Here is a 17,854-nt window from a genome sequence, read left to right as displayed (position 1 = left end):
AAAGTGAAATTGCTCGTTTGTGTCCAACTATTTGGGACCCCATGGACTGTAGCCTACTAGCTTCCTCGGAGCTCATGTACATGTATATGTGTATGTTATGTGCCCAGGCAACACCAAAGGGAGTTTACTGATAGAATTATAGTGCTTTTGTCTCTTCGATTTAAACATATGTAAACCATATTCATTATTTTTATAATTAAAAGGGAAAAGAAACTTGATAATCAGGTTTTACTCTAAAGGTAGAGCTTTTGCTCCCCTGGAAGGAGTCAGCTTTGCCTTGCTGATGTGGTGGCTTTTGCTTCTCTCCCTTTCTTCCTGTGCCTTGTGGGATCCTCTCTTCTTGCTCATGAGGAAGCCCAACCCCTGAGGTTTCAAAATCAGCCAGCTACCTCATGGCCATGGCTGGAGAAGGGCCACCCCTGGAGCCAGGCAGCTCCTAGCAGATGCCCAGACAGACTTCATTGAGTGCCTCCCACACGACGGCATGCTAGGCTGTGTGTGGGAAAAATGATCAGGAGACGGGACTCTGCCAACAAGGCCTTGCCTGTGTGAAGTGGCAGCCAGGACGAATGCATAGAAGCAGGCCTGTCCTAATATTTATGAGGCCAGGATGAGATTATTAATAGAGGCCCACATCCCATGTGTCTAAAGATTTAAACGCTGTAACTCAAGCTACCACAGTGTTGACTAAAATATTATCTGTTCTCCTCCAGTAGTAAATATAATTTCGAAGCCCCAGAAAAGGCCAGGTTTGAATGTAGAGTTCCCTCTGTGATTCCTTGGAGTTCTGTATTTGGATAAGGCTGTGGCAGACAGCTTCTAAGATGATGCCCAGTGAGCTCCATCTCTTACACTCTTGTGTAATCCCCTCCTCTTGAGTGTGGACATGAACCACCACTTACTTCTTTATTTGTTTGTTAATTTATTTACTTATTTATTGGCTGTGCTGGGTCTTCTTTGCTGCAAGCAGGTTTTTCTCTAGTAGCAGCAAGCAGGGGCTACTCTCTAGTTTGGTGCACAGGCTTCTCCTCGTGGTGAATTCTCTTGTTGCAGAGTGTGGGCTCAGGCTTCAATAGTTGTGGCCGGTGGGCTTAATTGCCTCACTGCTTGTGGGATCTTCCTGAACCAGGGATTGAATTGTGTCCCCTACATTGGCAGGCAGATTCTTTTGTTGTTGTTGTTGTTAAGTATTTATTTATTTGACTTCGCTGGGTCTTAGTTGCAGCTCATGGGATCTTTAGTTGTGGCAGGTGGGATCTAGTTCCCTGACCAGCGATAGAACCCCTGGCCCCCCTGCATTGGACCACCAGGGAAGAATCTGGCAGGCAGATTCTTAACCACTGGAAAGTCCACATTTATTTAATTTTTAACTGAAGCACAGTGGTTTTTCCATGAATTGCTTCTAACCAATAGTATGTATTAAATGGGATGAGATATCACATCTATGATTAGGTTATACGAGATAGTGGTTTCTCTCTTGCTAGTAGACTCTTTCCCTTCCAGGTTTTGATGAAGCAAGTTGCTGTGTGGAAAGGCCTATGTGACAAGTACACAAGGGTGGTCTTGTCCAACAGCCAGCAAGAAACTAAAGCTTGCAGTCCAATGACCTTAGAGGAACTGAAATTCTGCCAATAGCTACAATCTTAGAAGCAGATCCTTTCCCAACAAGCCTTCAGGTAAGACCTCAGCCCTGGACAGCACCCTGTGAGAGACCCGAAATAGAGTACCCAGCTAAGCTCTGCCCAGATTCCTAACTCACAGCAATTGTGAGATAATAAGTATGTATTAAGTCACTAAGTTTTCAGTAATTTGTTACACAACAACAGAAAATGAATTCAATGACACTGCTGGGAGAGTTGGGCTGCTGTCCCAGCCCCAGTTAGTTATTCACATTCTCTTCCCGCCCCCTCTTTATTTTGAGTCTTGAGGGACTTTGTGTTCATTCTTATAGACACCCACTTTTATGTCAGTTCTGTCTCCTCTGCTTCCTGCTCCTAGACATCCTTCAGGCCTAGAGGGAGGGCACATCCCAAGCTGGTGTAACCCATGGGAGCAATGCTGCCCTTGGAAGAGTAGGGCAGGGGATGATTGCAGGACCATTCATGCAGGGAATTCCAGGGCCCCAGGTACTCAGTTCAGTTGAATCGCTCAGTCGTGTCCGACTCTTTGTGACGCCACGGACTGCACCACGCCAGGCCTCCCTGTCCATCACCAACTCCCAGGGTTTACTCAAACTCATGTCCATTGAGTTGGTGATGCCATCCAACCATCTCATTCTCTGTTGTCCCCTTCTCTTCCTGCCTTCAATCTTTCCCAGCATCAGGGTCTTTTCCAAGGAGTCAGTTCTTTGTATCAGGTAGCCAAAGGATTGGAGTTTCAGCTTCAGCATCAGTCCTTCCAATGAATATTCAGGACTGATTTCCTTTAGGATGGACTGGTTGGATTTCCTTGCAGCCCAAGGGACTCTCAAGTACTCCCAGGTACTCAGAACATTCTATAAGAGGGGATCCAGGTCCTTGCCCTCTCTCCTTGGCCTCCCAACCCACTGGAAAGGGCATAGCTAGTAAAGGGGCAGAGCAAGGCCCTCCAAAGCCCAGGGCAGGGCCAGGGGCCATTCTCACCTCCTATAAGGCCAGCACTGCCTTCATAAGAAGCCCTGGCTGAGGGCCAGGTGGGTTGGATTAGACCCAGAGTGCTGCCCACAGAGTGTAAATGAGCAGAACCACCCCACCTCTGAGGGAAGTCTTCAAAGGGAGCTGTGGTTGAGCTGGATCATAAAGGTGGGATGGCCTCCAGCAAGGCAGCCGGCATTGAGTTTATTGAATTTTTGTTCCCCAACAAGGTGGTTTCTTGAGGGTAGGATGGTGAGAAGTTTGACGGTAGCTCAGAGCGCATCTGTTAAAATTCTGCCTCTATACACTGGTTGTGTTGTTTGTTGTTCCATCGCTAAGTTGTGTCTGACTGTTTGTGATCCCATGAGCTACAGCATGCCAGGCTTCCCTGTCCTTCACTATCTCCCAGAGTTTATGTAGACTCATGTCCATTGAGTTGGTGATACCAACCAACTATCTCATTCTCTGTCATCCCCTTCTCCTCCTGCCCTAAATCTTTCCCAGCATTAGGATCTTTCCCTGCCTTGCTCATAGGTGGAAGGGAGAAGTGAATTTATTCAGTTGCTGATATTCTAGTTTGCTCAACAAGCACTGATAGAAACTTTCAGAGCCTGGTTGTAACTGACGTCCTCCTTCCTCAGACTCCGAGCCACGATGAGGTGTCAGGAGTGTGGAGGTCTGGGTTCTGTGGTGCCTGCCCTTAAGGAGTGTGCATCAGGCAGGGCACCCAGTCTCTGCTGCTTCCTCTGTGAAGTGGAGCAGTTACCGCTGTCCCTCCAAGTGTGGGTCACAGGCCTGCCACCTCAGCATCACCTGGAGCCTGTTTGAAGGGCAAAATCTCAGGCCCCTCCCCTGACTTACTGAGTCAGAATCTCTGGAGCTGGGGCCTGAGAGTTTGCCTAACACATTCACTAGGTGATTTTCTATTCAACAGTTTGGGGATCACTGAGATGGACTGTCAGAGGTCTTCACAGACCTGGCTCCACAGACTTCCCCCACTCACCCTTGTCCAGCTACTGATGCAGGAGGTATGAAGGCTGGGCCCCCCAAAGCAGCAGAACTGATGGGGTTCTGAGGAGTCAGATGTTTCAATTCTATTGTTAGAGACTGCTTGTTATGCTCTGAATGCTTGTGTCTCCCCAGATTTGTACACTGAAATCCTAACCCACAAAGTGATGGTATTAGGAGGTGGGGCTTTGCTCAGGTGCTTCAGTTTTGAGGGTGGGGCCCTCTTGAGTAGGATTAGTGGCTTTTATACAGGAGGCTCCCTGCTGTCTTCACCTGGAGAGGAGACCATAAGAAGTCTGTGGCCCTCACCCACCCATGCTGGTTCCCTGATCTCAGACTTCCAGCCTCCAGAACTGTAACATAAAAATTTCTGTTGTTCCTAAGCCACCCAGTGTGTTCTATTTTGTTATAGCAGCTCAAACAGATGAAGTGCTGGGCTAGGGGCAGGGCCATCCGGTGCAAAATGCAAATGCAGGGTGCCTTGTTCAAAAGGCAGGAGGAAAGCCTTTTTCTTTGCTCTGTGGTCTTCTTCTTGTCTCATCATGTGTTTTAAAATTTGCTATTTAGTGTCATGCCATCTCAGGAAGGGGACACTTTCAGGGTGAGGACAGACCCTCACAGGCTTCTGGGGCTGTGTCTCAACCCCCACTCTTGCTGAGCCCGTGCCCAGGCGCCTGCGGAGGGCACTGCAGCTGATGGGGAGACCTCTGAGCTCTGGCTGGAGCAAAAGTGATTGCAGCTGGAAGAAGGCAGTGCAGCCAGCAGCCCCTGGGGTACTTAGGGTGATTAATGAATGCATTTGGAAATTTCCTTCTGCTTCGGCCTCAGCTGGCACCTGAACTGTGGTCGATGCTGCAGTACATTTCTGTATAATCTCTTTTGACAGCTGGGAGGAGGGCAAACCCGCAAGACTAACCCAATTACAGTAAAAAGAGAGATCTGGCCGCTCCCCGCTGACAAGGGGAACACAAGGGCATCCCAGTTCAGAGATGTAATGCTTCAGGACTGGTGAGCTGCTAGCACAGCAAGTACTTGCCTGTCCAGCTCCCTGGCATATTTTTACCTCTTGACAAATGGTGGCTGTCACTGTTCAGGTGTGTCAGGGAGGGTAATGTGGAGGGAGCCGAGGGGATTGGGTTCCCCGCACTCCCATTGCCAGGCCTGTGATGCATCAACCCAAGAGGAGATGCATAGTGATAAGATCCCTGATCAGGGACTCAGAAAAGCTGGGGTCTCCTCTGGTTCTCTGTCTCATGGGGTGGCCTTGGGTAGACATTCAGCCTGTCCGGCCTCAGTATTCTCATCTGTAACATGGAGGTATTCAATGAGATTATACCCCAGGTCCACCTCTTTCATATTTATACATTTTGTATGATTCATATGATGAAAGATTGAGAGAGATTTCAGCCTGTGCAGTTAGTTGTACAGGAGGATCATTAAGAATGTAGCACAGAGTGGGATATACCCTGGATGGTGTGTTGGTCACATCACAAAAATGTCAGGAGGATCATTAAGAATGTAGGGCCGAGTGGAATATACCCCGGATGGTCAGTTGGTCACATCACAAAAATGTCATAAAGAATCTGATGCTTGTTTGTTGGCCATGGGGGACCACTGAAGGCATCTTAAGGGGAAAGGGTTATGTTCAGAGTTGAACCTTAGATGAAGTAGAATGCCAAGTTTTAGAGCTGAGAATAAAAAAAGCCAGTTATGGGGCTATGCCCAGACATCTTTGCCCTTGCACAGCTCCACTGCCTTCCTAAGGATGGTCCTAATTCACAACCTGCAGGCTGAGTTCTCATTCTGTCCTCTTGGGTTGATGCATCGCAGGCCTGGTCATGGGAGTGCGGGGAACCCAATCCCCTCGGCTCCCTCCACATCACCCTCCCTGACACAGCTGAACAGTGACAGCCACCACTTGTCAATCTCACCATCGCTTGTTTCCATCATAACCTTGGTTTGGTCATAACCTCACAGTCATTTGGCATTATCAGACCTCTGCATTTTTGCCAACCAAATGGATATGAATTGATATTTCACTGTAATTTTAATTTGCATTTTCCTGGTTAGTAGTGTGGTTGAACATCTCTTTGTATATTGATTGGATAGTTATGTTCCCTCTTCTGTGAGTTTGCCTGTTTTTTCTTATGTTGTTAAAAAATCCACTCCCCTGCCCCCACCATAGATTCTGGTTACTAATCTTTCATTAGTTACATGCAGTGCAAATGTATTTTCCCAGATTGTAGTTGGCCTTTTAAGTTTGTCAATGGTGACTTTAGAAAAGCAAGCAGATAATTGTAACAAAGGTGAATTTATCAACATTTTTATTATACTTATGGTTTGTTCTTTGTTATTACTTTAAGAAATCCTTCTTGCCCTCAAATCATAAAGCTATGTTTGATTACTCCTCTAAAAGTTTTCATGTTTTCTTTTCATCTTTAGGTCTTTGCATACTAAATTTATTTTTATATGGTGTAAGATAAGGAAGAATCAGATTGGCTCCAATTTTCTCTCTTTCAAAAAGATACCAAATTGTCCAGTACCACCCAGTGAGTGGCTCAAGGCTCAGCACTCGTGCCCCACCTGGGAGAGGGTGATGTAAGTGAGGTGCCCACCCTCAGGTGGATGAGGGTCTGCAGCACAGAGTGAGCCCTTTCTTCAATTTTGTGTCCTGGGCGCCTTCCTTGCCTCACCCTATTCAGGCCCTGAGGTCGCTCTTCCCTTCCCTCCAGGGGACCCAGCATGTGGCAGGAAGGCTTGTCCTGATAATATGCACCAGGATTTTGGGTCTCCTGCCCAGGAATGTTGGTTCTCCAGGCAGAAGTGTCTTTGTGAAGAGGGAGGGAAAGGAGCCCTGAAATCTCCAGCTGGGGAAGGACGGATGTCTGGGACTGGAGGGGGCGGGGTGGGGCTCAGGAGTGCTGGGACTAGAGCCCCGGAAGTGCTGTTTTCTGAGGCTTCCAGGGCAAGTGGCTGGTGCATAGAAGCCTTTCCCCTCCGTCAGGTCTTGAATGAACCCTGCAGAGTCAGTGCTGTGGGTCCCGTCCCTGCCTTCTCCACAGAATGTGGGAGGTCTTGAGGGCACCCAGAGGTTTAAGCTACTGCATAGACTTGGAACAGATAACAGAATAGAGAAAGATTTTTTTCTTTCAATTCTCTTTCAATCCTTCTAATTGTATCCGGGAGAAAGTCTTCCTTTGGTCTGACTCGTCTAATACTTGCTAATCCCCTCTTTTAATTCCTAGAGACTGGACCTCAGGCTTTGCAGCCTTGGTAGCTATGGTATCTGTTGTTGTTCAGTCGCTCAGTCATGTCCAACTCTTTGTGACCGCATGGAATGCAGCATGTCAGGCTTGCCTGTCCTTCACTATCTCCCATAGTTTGCTCAAACTCATGTCCATTGAGTCAGTGATACCATCCAACCATCTCATCTTCTGTCACCTCCTTCTCCCTGGTGGCTCATATGGTAAAGCGTCTGCCTGCAGTGTGAGAGACCCGGGTTCAATCCCCAGGTCATGAAGATCCTCTGGAGAAGGAAATGGCAACCCACTCCAGTACTCATGCCTGGAAAATTCCATGGATGGAGAAGCCTGGTGGGCTACAGTCCATGGGGTTGCAAAGAGTTGGACACGACTGAGCGACTTCACTCTCTTTATCTGACTAGTTAATCACACTCTTGTTTTCACTGTATTTATATTGGGAGGGCTGTCTTCTATTCTGGCAAGTGATGGCAGTTTGCTGTTAGTGATGCTAACAGAAAGTTTCCTTTTTTGATACATGTATTTTGAGCACGGAATTTCTCCTAGATATATAAAGTCACATTTCTGTGTGTGTTTGGATAAAGACAGGTATGGTGATGGTGGTGATCTCATGTTTTTTTTTTTTTTTTTTGTCTTCCTTAAACTTTGTAGTTTGCATTTTTCACAATGAGCATACATTCTTTACATAATCAGAAAATAACTATTTTTGTTAAGGAAGAAAGAGTGAATGTTTAAAGGAACACATTAAGTGTAGAATAACACAAGGACTATGGGTTTGGCGACATAGCTGACAGCCAGGGTAGGGCTCCTTCTGGAAGACTGAAGAAGAGGGAGGAGCTGACTGAACGCAGGCGGAAGACAAGGACAGCCTCCCTCTTGGGGGAAATTCAGATGCCTACTGCCCTGGGGCTGGGCTTTGTCCTTTCAGCGTTGTTCAGAGGATTCTGTTTCAGAGTCTCATTTACAAGTTTTGAATTGTGTAAAGCACTGATCGTTCGGGACGATGAGGCCAGGTACATGCCCCAGGTTGGGGTGGACAAAGGGAAACTGGCGGGTCTAAACGGGTCTTATTTGGGAATGCTGTTCTTTGGTCCGTTGTACCAGAGCTGGCAAGTGACAGCCTTCCCCCTACTGGGCTGTTCCCCATCTGTGGTGACCCCTGTCTGGCTCTCTTCCCAAAGAATCCTGGCAGCCTGTGCCAGGGCACAGCACCACCCTTCCCCCATGTAACAGGAGCCCCTGGGGCAAAGGATTCCTGTGACACAGCCCTCTGACTCCTCAGTTCACTGCTCTCAGGAAAAGGCTCTTTTCCAGATCACACCCAGAGTTACTATTTAATCTTTAATGGGGTTGACAGAGTCCAGACACAACATGGAGCAGATAATTAATCCCAGATCTACCCGGGATTTACCTGGCTTCATGGTCTGATTCCGGGGCCTCTGATTATGGAACAGACCACATGGCCACTAATCAGTAAGCACTGCATTCAGCGTGACAGACAGTCACAGGTCCTGCACTCCTGGAGGCGGCAGTCCGATGGAGAAGGCAGACAAAGGATGGAGGTGTGGAGAGGGTTTGCAGGATGAGAGGGTGGGCAGCCGCGGTCAGCACTCAGCACTTATGTCTAAGACAGGGCAGGAGACAGTTAGACAGAGACACATAGAAAGAGTTCGCCAGGTGAGGAGATGTGGGGAGGGGCAATCCAGGAAGAAGGAATAGTGTGTGCAGAGATCCAGAGGCCAGAGGGACCCTGCTGTGTTCAGCTGGGGGATGCCCTTTAAGTGGCTAAAGGAAAGAGACCAGGGTAGGGAAATGGGCAGGGCCCAGATCCTACAGGACCTTTTTGAACAGTAGTTCTTAACATGGGTGGGATGCTTTTGTCCCCCAGGGACATTTAACAAGGTTGTCATAACTTGTCACAAGTGTGTGTGTGGTGAGGGGTGGGGTTGGGGAACCAGTGAAGTTGCTCAGTCATGTCCGACTCTTTGCGACCCCATGGACTGTAGCCTACCAGGCTCCTCCATCCATGGAATTTTCCAGGCAAGAGTACTGGAGTAGGTTGCCATTTCCTTTGCCAGGGGATCTTCCCGACCCAGGGATTGAACCCAGGTCTCCCGCATTCCAGGCAGGCGCTTTACCATCTGAGCCACCACTATTGGCATCTAGTGGGTGGAAACCCAGATGCTGCTAAGTGTCCTACAGTGCACAGGATGCCCCGGCCACAAAGAATGACCCAGTCCAAGATGTCAGTAATGCTGAGCTTGAGAAACCTTTGTGTGGGACCACTTCTAGGGCTTAGTTCTTTATTCTAAAGCCAGGGGGAAGCCATGATGGGATTTCACACTGGAGAGGGACACGATCAAATTTATGTTTTAAAGCGCTCACTCTGGCTGTTCCAAGGAAAGTATTGATAGTTTTAGACCCATTCATTCTTTAGCTTGGGAATTTCCAGCCTCTGTGAATCCCCTCCTTGAGGGCTTAACTTTAACTGCCTTGTAGCCATCTGGGTCTTTACCACGGTCGGGAAATCAATTCAGATACTTAGGAACTGAGCAGGCCAGGGGCTTTCCACCAGGCATAATAGGCACTGCCCTAGAGACTATAAAGTGTTTAAGGCCTGTGTGGCAGACAGAAAATATCCCCCAAAATGTTTGTGTTCTAATTCCCAAACCAGTGAATGTGTTACTGAATATGGCAAAACAGATTGTGATCAAGCTAAGGAACTTGAAATGGGAAGATTATCCTGGGTTGTTTGAATGAACCCGTGAAATACAAGGGTCCTTAAGAGGAGCAAGAGGCTCAGGTTCAGACACGTGGTACCAGAGACAGAGGCCAGGGAGAGATTTGAAGAGGCTAGGCTGCTGGCTTTGAGGATGGAGGAAGGGGACCAAAACTCTAAAATAATGAATGTGTATACCACTAAATTAATGGTAATTTGTTAAAACAGCAACAGGGGGACTTCCCTAGTAGTCCAGTAGTTAGGAACCCACATGTCAATGCAGAGAATGTGGGTTTGATCCCTGGAAACTAAGATCCCGCATGCCATGGGGCAACTAAGCCCATGAGCCTCACCTAAAGAGAAGCCTGTGTGCTACAACAAGACCTGATGCAGCCAAATAAATAAATATTTTAGAAAGTACCAAATAGCAACAGGGAACTAATGTAGGCTGGATAAAGTTGTAATTCTGAAATAAAAAAGAAAAACTGCATAATAGAAATTAAGAAATGTTATTTATTTAAAGGGCTTCCCAGGTGACTCTAGTGCTAAAGAATTCACGTGCCAATGCCGAGATTCAAGGGACGTGAATTTGATTACTGGATTGGGAAGATCTCCTGGAGAAGGAAATGGCAACCCACTCCAGTATTCTTGCCTGTAAAATCCCACGGACAGGGGAGCCTGGCAGGCTACAGTCCATGAGGTTGCAAAATAGTTGGACGTGACTGAGCACACACACACTTTATTGAAAATTTTATTTTATATTATTTAATATATTCAAAAATGTATATATAACATTTTTGAATGTTATATATAACACACAACCAGAAATACTTACCTAACTCAAGAAATCAAGCAGTTCTCATACAGCTGAAGCCCCTTGCAGATCCACAAAATCTGAATCTCATTTCCCTCTCTTCCTTCCAGAGGTAATCAATATCCTCAAAATTGGTATTTATTATCCCCATACACTTTTTGTTCCTGTGTCTCCAAACACTATATAGTAATGCTTTGCATGCTATTTTATATACATGACATCATAATGCTTGTATTCTTAAGCAACTTACTTTTTGTATCTAACACGTTTTGAGAGCTGTTTTGGTTGATGGATGTAGTGATTGCATATTACCCTAATGTATGAATAGGTCATAATTTATTCTGCTGATAAACATTTAAGTTGTTATCAGTTTTGGCTATTACAATGTGGCCATAAACATTTTTGTGCCTGTGTTTTGGTGCACTTCTGCAAGGGTTTCTCTGGAATTGATTTCCTAGGAGTGAAACCCCCGGGATCTTGGATAACCAGCTTCTTCAGAGAGTTCCAAACTGCTCTTCAAAGAGGTCAGGCCAATCTATACTCAACCAGCAAAGCATAGACGTGGTAGGGATGGTAGTACTGGTAGCCTGTAACAGTTTTATTGATATGACAGGTGTAAAATGGTATTTTATTGTATTTTTAACTTTTATTTTCTGGATTCTTATGGAATTGAGTATCTTTTCCTATGTTTATAGAACTACTCTGTTTCTTCCTTTGTGAATTTCCTGTTCATCTTTTTGCCCATTTTCCCATAGAGCTTTCTATTATCAGTATGTAAAAAATTTTTATATTATTTTGGATACTAATCCTCTGAAGCTAGATATGTTGTAATTATCTTCTCCAACTTTGTGTTTGTGTTTTCATGATGACATGTGTCTACTGAGGTGGGTTTTCACTTTACTCTAAGGCAGCTACAAACCCTGTAGGACCCTGATCTCTTGCTTTTTTGTCAAGGCTCAGTTGATGCAGATTATAGAGAGCTGCTCCATAAAATGATTTTCAAAGATGAGGATCTTCTGGACATGCTCTGAATTATTAACATAATTTATTATGAAATGATATTCAGTTCAGTTCAGTTCAGTCACTCAGTCGTGTCCGACTCTTTGCGACCCCATGAATTGCAGCACGTCAGGCCTCCCTGTCCATCACCAACTCCCAGAGTTTACTCAAACTCATGTCCATTGAGTTGGTGATGCCATCCAGCCATCTCATCCTCTGTCATCCCCTTCTCCTCCTGCCCCCAATCCTTCCCAGCATCAGAGTCTTTTCCAATGAGTCAACTCTTCGCATGAGGTGGCCAAAGTACTGGAGTTTCAGCTTTAGCATCATTCCTTCCAAAGAAATCCCAGGGCTGATCTCCTTCAGAATGGACTGGTTGGATCTCCTTGCAGTCCAAGGGACTCTCAAGAGTCTTCGCCAACACCACAGTTCAAAAGCATCAATTCTTCGGTGCTAAGCTTTCTTCACGGTCCAAATCTCAAATCCATACATGATTATGAAATGATATACACATATTTATTTAAACCAGAGATCACAAACTTCATGCCTGCAGGGAACCAGGTCAGTGACATAAAAGATTAAAGTGGGCTGGATAGGACATGTGGTCCTCTCAGAGGCACTTATTTGAGGCTGCCCATGGGCTTCCCTGATGGGTTAGTCAGTAAAGAACCCCCTACTGTAACCTATGAAGTAGGTTACAGTATTATACTCATCTTACAGATAAGGAAATCTTAGGTTTGGAGAGCATAAGCAACTTACCCAAAGTCACATAACTAGAAAGTAAAAGAGCCAAGATTCAAAAGAATCCTAAGGGCTGTTAGCATTTTTAACTATGATGCTACAATGCTCATCAGGGTATAAGAAACAGTTGACGTCTCTCTTAACTCCGCGATAAGAAGCATGGCAGTGGAGGCGAGAGTGTAACTGGCAGCTGGGATGGGACCTCAGCGATGGGGAATGTTAGCACACAGTGAGGACTGTGGCAAACTGGAGAGGAAAGGCCTGTTACCTGGCTTCTCCATTCCAGCTCCCTGAATTCAGCAGGGAATGCAGGCCAAGTGTTGACAGATCTTTTTTTTCCCCCCAAGAAAAGCTGAAAATCCAGATTTTAATGGGAATGGTAATTGATTTGTGAGTATTGGCTATTTGTCAAATTAAATAATTTCATCATAATTCTCAGGCCAAATAAAATATTTTTATGGGCTGAAACTTTATGACTTTTGATTTAGCCCAGAATAAATTGTTTATAGCCTGAACTACTTTTGTGAGTAACCAGTTCCATAAGAATCATATGAAATAACATTTCCTTCTACTTGCACTAAATAACATCAAGGAAGTAACAAGTGTCTCCCTGTATTATAATGCTTACAAATTTGGAGTCTCCAATACAATCTCATAGACTTCAATCATATCTTATATTTATCATCATCTTTCTAGACAGAAGTTACAACTGGTGAAATTAGTCACAGAACCTGGAACTGATGGTCCTGGTATTGACTAGCTTTCCACTGAAGTTTTTGAAAATGATTTTTTTTTCCTCTCAGACCAAGGCAAGTGTCTTGATGTCAGTAATTTACTTGAAACCACTGCAACATTGATGGTGTAACACTGTGTACTTACAAGTTAGATTAAGCTTCAATTATAGGGGCAGTCTGTACCGAGGGTGTCAGCTAGTGCTGTATCAGAAAGGCCATCTACCAAGGTGGCCCCTATGAGTGCTTGAGTAATTTATACCTTGATCCACAGCAGACACTGCCAATCAGCACAGTGAATATCCGAAATGGATTTGATGTGATGCAATTAGTGCCTTGGTAATTAGCATAAAGAATGATAGAAAAGGACTCTCACTGATAAAGTTAAAAGATAGTCAAGGTATGTGAATAAGGTAAAATATTTTAGAGGTACTCCTCATGTTTGCCTGAACAGAGTATAAGAGCTTAGCATAAACCTGTGAAGACCAGTGCCAAACACTTTGTCCTGAGCTCTTCCTGTCTCCAAATGTAGCTGTAGGAGGATTCTGGTTGTGTGATGCTGCTACCATGAAGATAATAAAATTGTGTCTCTGAAATGTTGTTGATTCTGCCTCCAACAACATGCCAGGTAGTGGTTGGAACGCCTGAAAGGACAAGAGCTGGAACTTTATGAAATCCATGGAGCCAGTTACATGAAATATTCTGTGCCTAATTGTTTGTGAATGTTTGTTTTACAAATGTCTATATAGGGGGTTCAGGGGGTTTGGCCTTCTCAGGTGGCTCAGTGGTAAGGAATCTGCCTGCCAGTGTAGGAGATGCAGGTTTGATCCCTGGGTTGGGAAGATTCCCTGGTGGAGGAAATGGCAACCTATTCCAGTATTCTTGCCTGGAAAATCCCACTGATAGAGGAGCCTGGTAGGCTGCAGTCCTTGGAGTCACAAAGGGTCGGACACAACTGAGCTACTGAACATACACGCACACACACACACGCACATATATGGGGTACATTTTGGTCTGAGATTTGCTTTCATTATAACTTAATAGCCAAATAATGAGTAAGCAGCTGACTCTCACCCACTTCCAAATGTTTGGGCTACTTGTGGACTTAAACAATCTTAGGTCAGTTCCCAACAATAGGAAAATGGAGCCAGACCTCAGGGATGAGAGGTGGTAACTAAGGGCCTCAGGAGAATGCGTGCTATCATCCCTTCTTCCCGTACCCTCCACGCTGCTGCCGCCATGGGCCTTTGAGACCAGACTAGAGACACCTCTTTTCTCTTTTCTCCCCTAGCCTTGGAGGTTGCCTGTGAGGTCTGAGAATGTGCCGGGTAGAATCAAATAGTTCCCATAAGGCCGGCCCCTCCCAAAAAGGAAACACACAGAAAAGCTGGGGTGCAGAGAACCAGCCCTGTGGAATGCTCTCCAGTGAACATTTTAATCTCAAGTCTGAATTAGTCACAGCAGTAGCTTTTCAGTAAGTGTATTTTTAAAAAGTATCCTCCGTGCTGTGCCAGATTACAGAAGCCTATAGACATGTTCCTTGCCCTTAAAAGGTTAACAGGATATCTTTTTTGTTTTAATACATAGATTGATAAATATGATAAAGCTCTCCTTCTGTGATCACCACAGCATAAACCAATTCTTCCCTTGGAGAATCTCCTGTGGTTTTCCTTTTTCTTTAAGTCCATTCCTTTTTCTGTGAAATCTTGACTTCCTTAATCATTCTCTTTTCCCCTTTGTTTTTCCCTGCCCTACAAACTTCCTGTGGTTCCGCTTCAGACTTCAGCCTCCATCGTTCCTTAAGGTTTTACTCACTCTCCGGCCCTAATCTTAGTCTTTGAAATTCCACTCAATGCAGGGACTGTCCCCTGTTCTCAAAGAGATGAGTGTCACTGGATTCCCAAAGCATTCCTCTGGGTAGATATCTTTTCTTCTCAACTACATTTTAGACCTATCAAGGACAGGGTCTATTTTTAGCTTCTTTTGTATCTCTCTGCCTTACAGCATCTGCTCTACAAATAAATTCTCAGTAGACCATCACTTCTTTCCCCATCTGGAAGATGTATCCGTAAATGTATGAATCTAGGTAGTGGCGATGGAAAGCTATAGATCTGGGTGGGGGGCACCATTATCATAGATAACATTTTTTAGCATTTATTAATCTAGCATTTCTCTTCATCATCATAAAAAAAATCCTATAAAGTAGTTATAAATTGTATTATTATACCCAATAACCAGTGAAAAAATTGCAGCACAATGAAGTTTAGTAATTTGTCCAGGGTCAGGAGGAGCCCTACACTGAGGGGAATCCCAAACACTGCAAAATGATCTGGTAGAAAACAGGGAAGGGTTGTATGGGAGTGGTGGTGGGGTTGCTTCTCAGCAAGACTATAAATAAGGCCTCTTAACTGATTTGGTAGTTCAAACATATATTCACAAATCCCTTCCAAGTGAGGAGCCAAAATATCTCCCTTTGAGTATGGGTTGGCCTGCTGATAGGAATAGCATATGGCAGGAGTGACAATGTTTGACCCTTGAGACTAGGTTATAAGAGGCATTGTGGCTTCTTCCTTGCTCTCTCTCCTGCTCACTTTCTCTGGAGGAAGCCAGCTGCCATGTTGTGAGGATGCTCACGTAGGCAGCCCAATGGAGAGGTCCACGTAACAAGGAATGGAGGCCTCCTGCCCACAGCCAACAAGGACTGAGGCCTTCTGCCAACAGCTGTATGAACAAACCAAATGATTGGAAGCAGATTCTCTAGCCCTAGTCAAGCCTTCAGATGATAGCATCCCATCTGACTTCTTGACTGCAAAATCACAGGAGACCCTGAGCCAAGTCACTTGGCTAGACCTCTCCTCAATTCCTTATCCATTCAACCTGTGAAATGATAACTGTTAGCTGTATTACACTGCCAAGTTTTGGGATAATTTGTTATACAGCATTTGATAACCAATGTGACTAAGTTAACCTCTAAGTAAGTAGTTCTTACTCTTTGGTGAGGTATCAGGAACCCCTTTGAGAATCTCAGAAGAGCTATGAACCATCTCAGAAAAATGCACAGACACAGAAACACAGTTTCTTGAAGATCATATATTCTGATTAAGCCCATTCAAGGATCTCAGGTTAAAAATTCCTTCTCTAAATACTAGAATAGTCCAAGTATAAATTCTTTCCCACAAAATCCTTTTCCTGTGGATGACTAATTTAAAGCATTTTAAACAAATTCTTACCCTCAATTTATTTTTTCCTTGAGATGGAAGAATTTGTTAAGGAAGAACTCTCCCCACCCCTCATCCCTGCCCCTCACCCCAACCCAATTCCCCAGGCTCTTTCAACCCAGCACATTCCATAAAGCAAAGGGGTCAATCTAAGTTTTCTCATGGTTCTATTTTTGTGACTCAATTCTTTTGGAAGAGAGAGGGTAACTGGTAAGATTTCCAGAAAAGTCAAACAGTAGTTGCTAGAAATACAGGAAGGAAGTATGTTCTTGAAAGATTAAAGCTCCAAGGCTCAGAACTAAATGAGTTGGCCAGTTTGTATTCTTAGGACACATTGGAGCTTTGGCAAAAATCCTACTGAGCTCACTCTTCATCTACTTGAGCACCCCACTCTGTGTTTTCACATATACCCATCTCCAGGCTGACATCACTTGTGCGAAGGAGAAGCATAGTTATTCTTCTCCATTTTCTACCTGGGAAGATAAAGACTTCAAAAGGGACACAGACACAGGAGGAAGAGCAATTAAACTTCCTGTATGAAGTCAGTATCTGCTGAATCCCTGGAGGCCATGGTTTCCGATCAAAACAGTAATTGTGGCTCTGATTCACTTCTGCTTTGGGGACCCAGAATGGTTTTCGATTCTATTCATGGACGCATATCTCTGGGCTGCAGAAATGTGCATAATGCAATGCGAGAAATATAACCCAGGAAGTGAGAGGGAGCTTTCCGGGCACCAGGGTATGTTCATTTGGGGGAAATTAAGGCAGCCCTATAGGGTTTGAGTATATGGCAGTGATCTCCAATCGTTTTGGCACCAGGGCCCAGTTTCGTGGAAGACAGTTTTTCCACAGACCAGGGATAAGGGGGATGGTTTGGGAATGATTCAAGCACATTACATTTGTTGTGCCCTTTAATCTAATGCTCCCGCTAATCAGACAGGAGGTTGCATGGCCCAGAGGCTGGGGACCCCTGAGTGGAACTGGAACTCTGGAGAGGTCTGGGTTGGGAGATATTTAGTAGTTAAAATGTGAGGATAAAAGGGCTTGCTCACTGAGAATAGAACTCTGAAATCTTATGGGTTGGAGAGGAATAGAAGCCCACTGAAGAGTGGGAGGAATGGTTGTGAAGCTGGTGAGAAAAACTGACAGAGAGAAAAATGTGAGAGAAGTCAATGGCGAAGTGAGTTTAAAGATAGAGAGAAAGTAGTTTTGCATGTGAGCAGATGGATTAGGGAAGTGACAGTTGAAGCACGTCAATCGTTTTTAGCGTGAATAGGGGCTCACTGATGGTCTTTGAAAGAGTATATCAGTGGAATAGAGGGGGCAGAAGCCAATACGAGCAGGCTGAGGAGTGAATGAGCTGAGGAATTGGCTCACATAAATATGGCTGAACAGAGTCAATCAAGATTTGAAACCAGAATGGGCAGAGATTTCTGTCAGCTCTTATTGTGGGCAGCTGGAAGGCTGTAATGAATGGACCGTATTCACTTTGCTGTTTGTTCATAAAATCTACCTTCAGGTCGTGCTAGTGGTAAAGAACCCGCCTGCCAGTGCAGGAAACATAAGAGACTCAGGTTCGATCCCTAGGTTCAGAAGATGTCTTGGAGGAAGAAATGGCAACCCACTCCAGTATTCTGCCTGGAGAATCCCCATGGCCGGAGGAGCCTGGTGGCTTTATAGTCCATGGGGTCACACAGAGTCGGACACGAGTGAAGTGACTGAGCACATACATACTTTCACTCAATGAGTAAA

The 17,854-nt window shown here is 45.1% G+C and overlaps 1 long non-coding RNA gene across 1 annotated transcript in view; it reads left to right on the top strand.

The window, feature by feature from the left end:
* Positions 1–1,120: 1,120 nt before the first annotated feature.
* The window catches only part of LOC147363049 (uncharacterized), a 73,286-nt gene continuing 56,552 nt past the window's right edge, over positions 1,121–17,854 (top strand). The window contains exon 1 of the long non-coding RNA XR_015136735.1: positions 1,121–1,676. This is a non-coding gene — a long non-coding RNA (uncharacterized LOC147363049). The remainder of the gene's footprint in view (positions 1,677–17,854) is intronic.

Source organism: Bos grunniens, chromosome 11 (genome assembly GCF_055505025.1).
Source record: "Bos grunniens cultivar Pamir isolate PY7600 chromosome 11, Bosgru_T2T1.0, whole genome shotgun sequence".
NCBI lineage: Eukaryota > Metazoa > Chordata > Mammalia > Artiodactyla > Bovidae > Bos > Bos grunniens.
The sequence above is the reverse complement of the archived record's forward strand: the minus strand, read 5'-3'. Positions and strand labels throughout refer to the sequence as shown.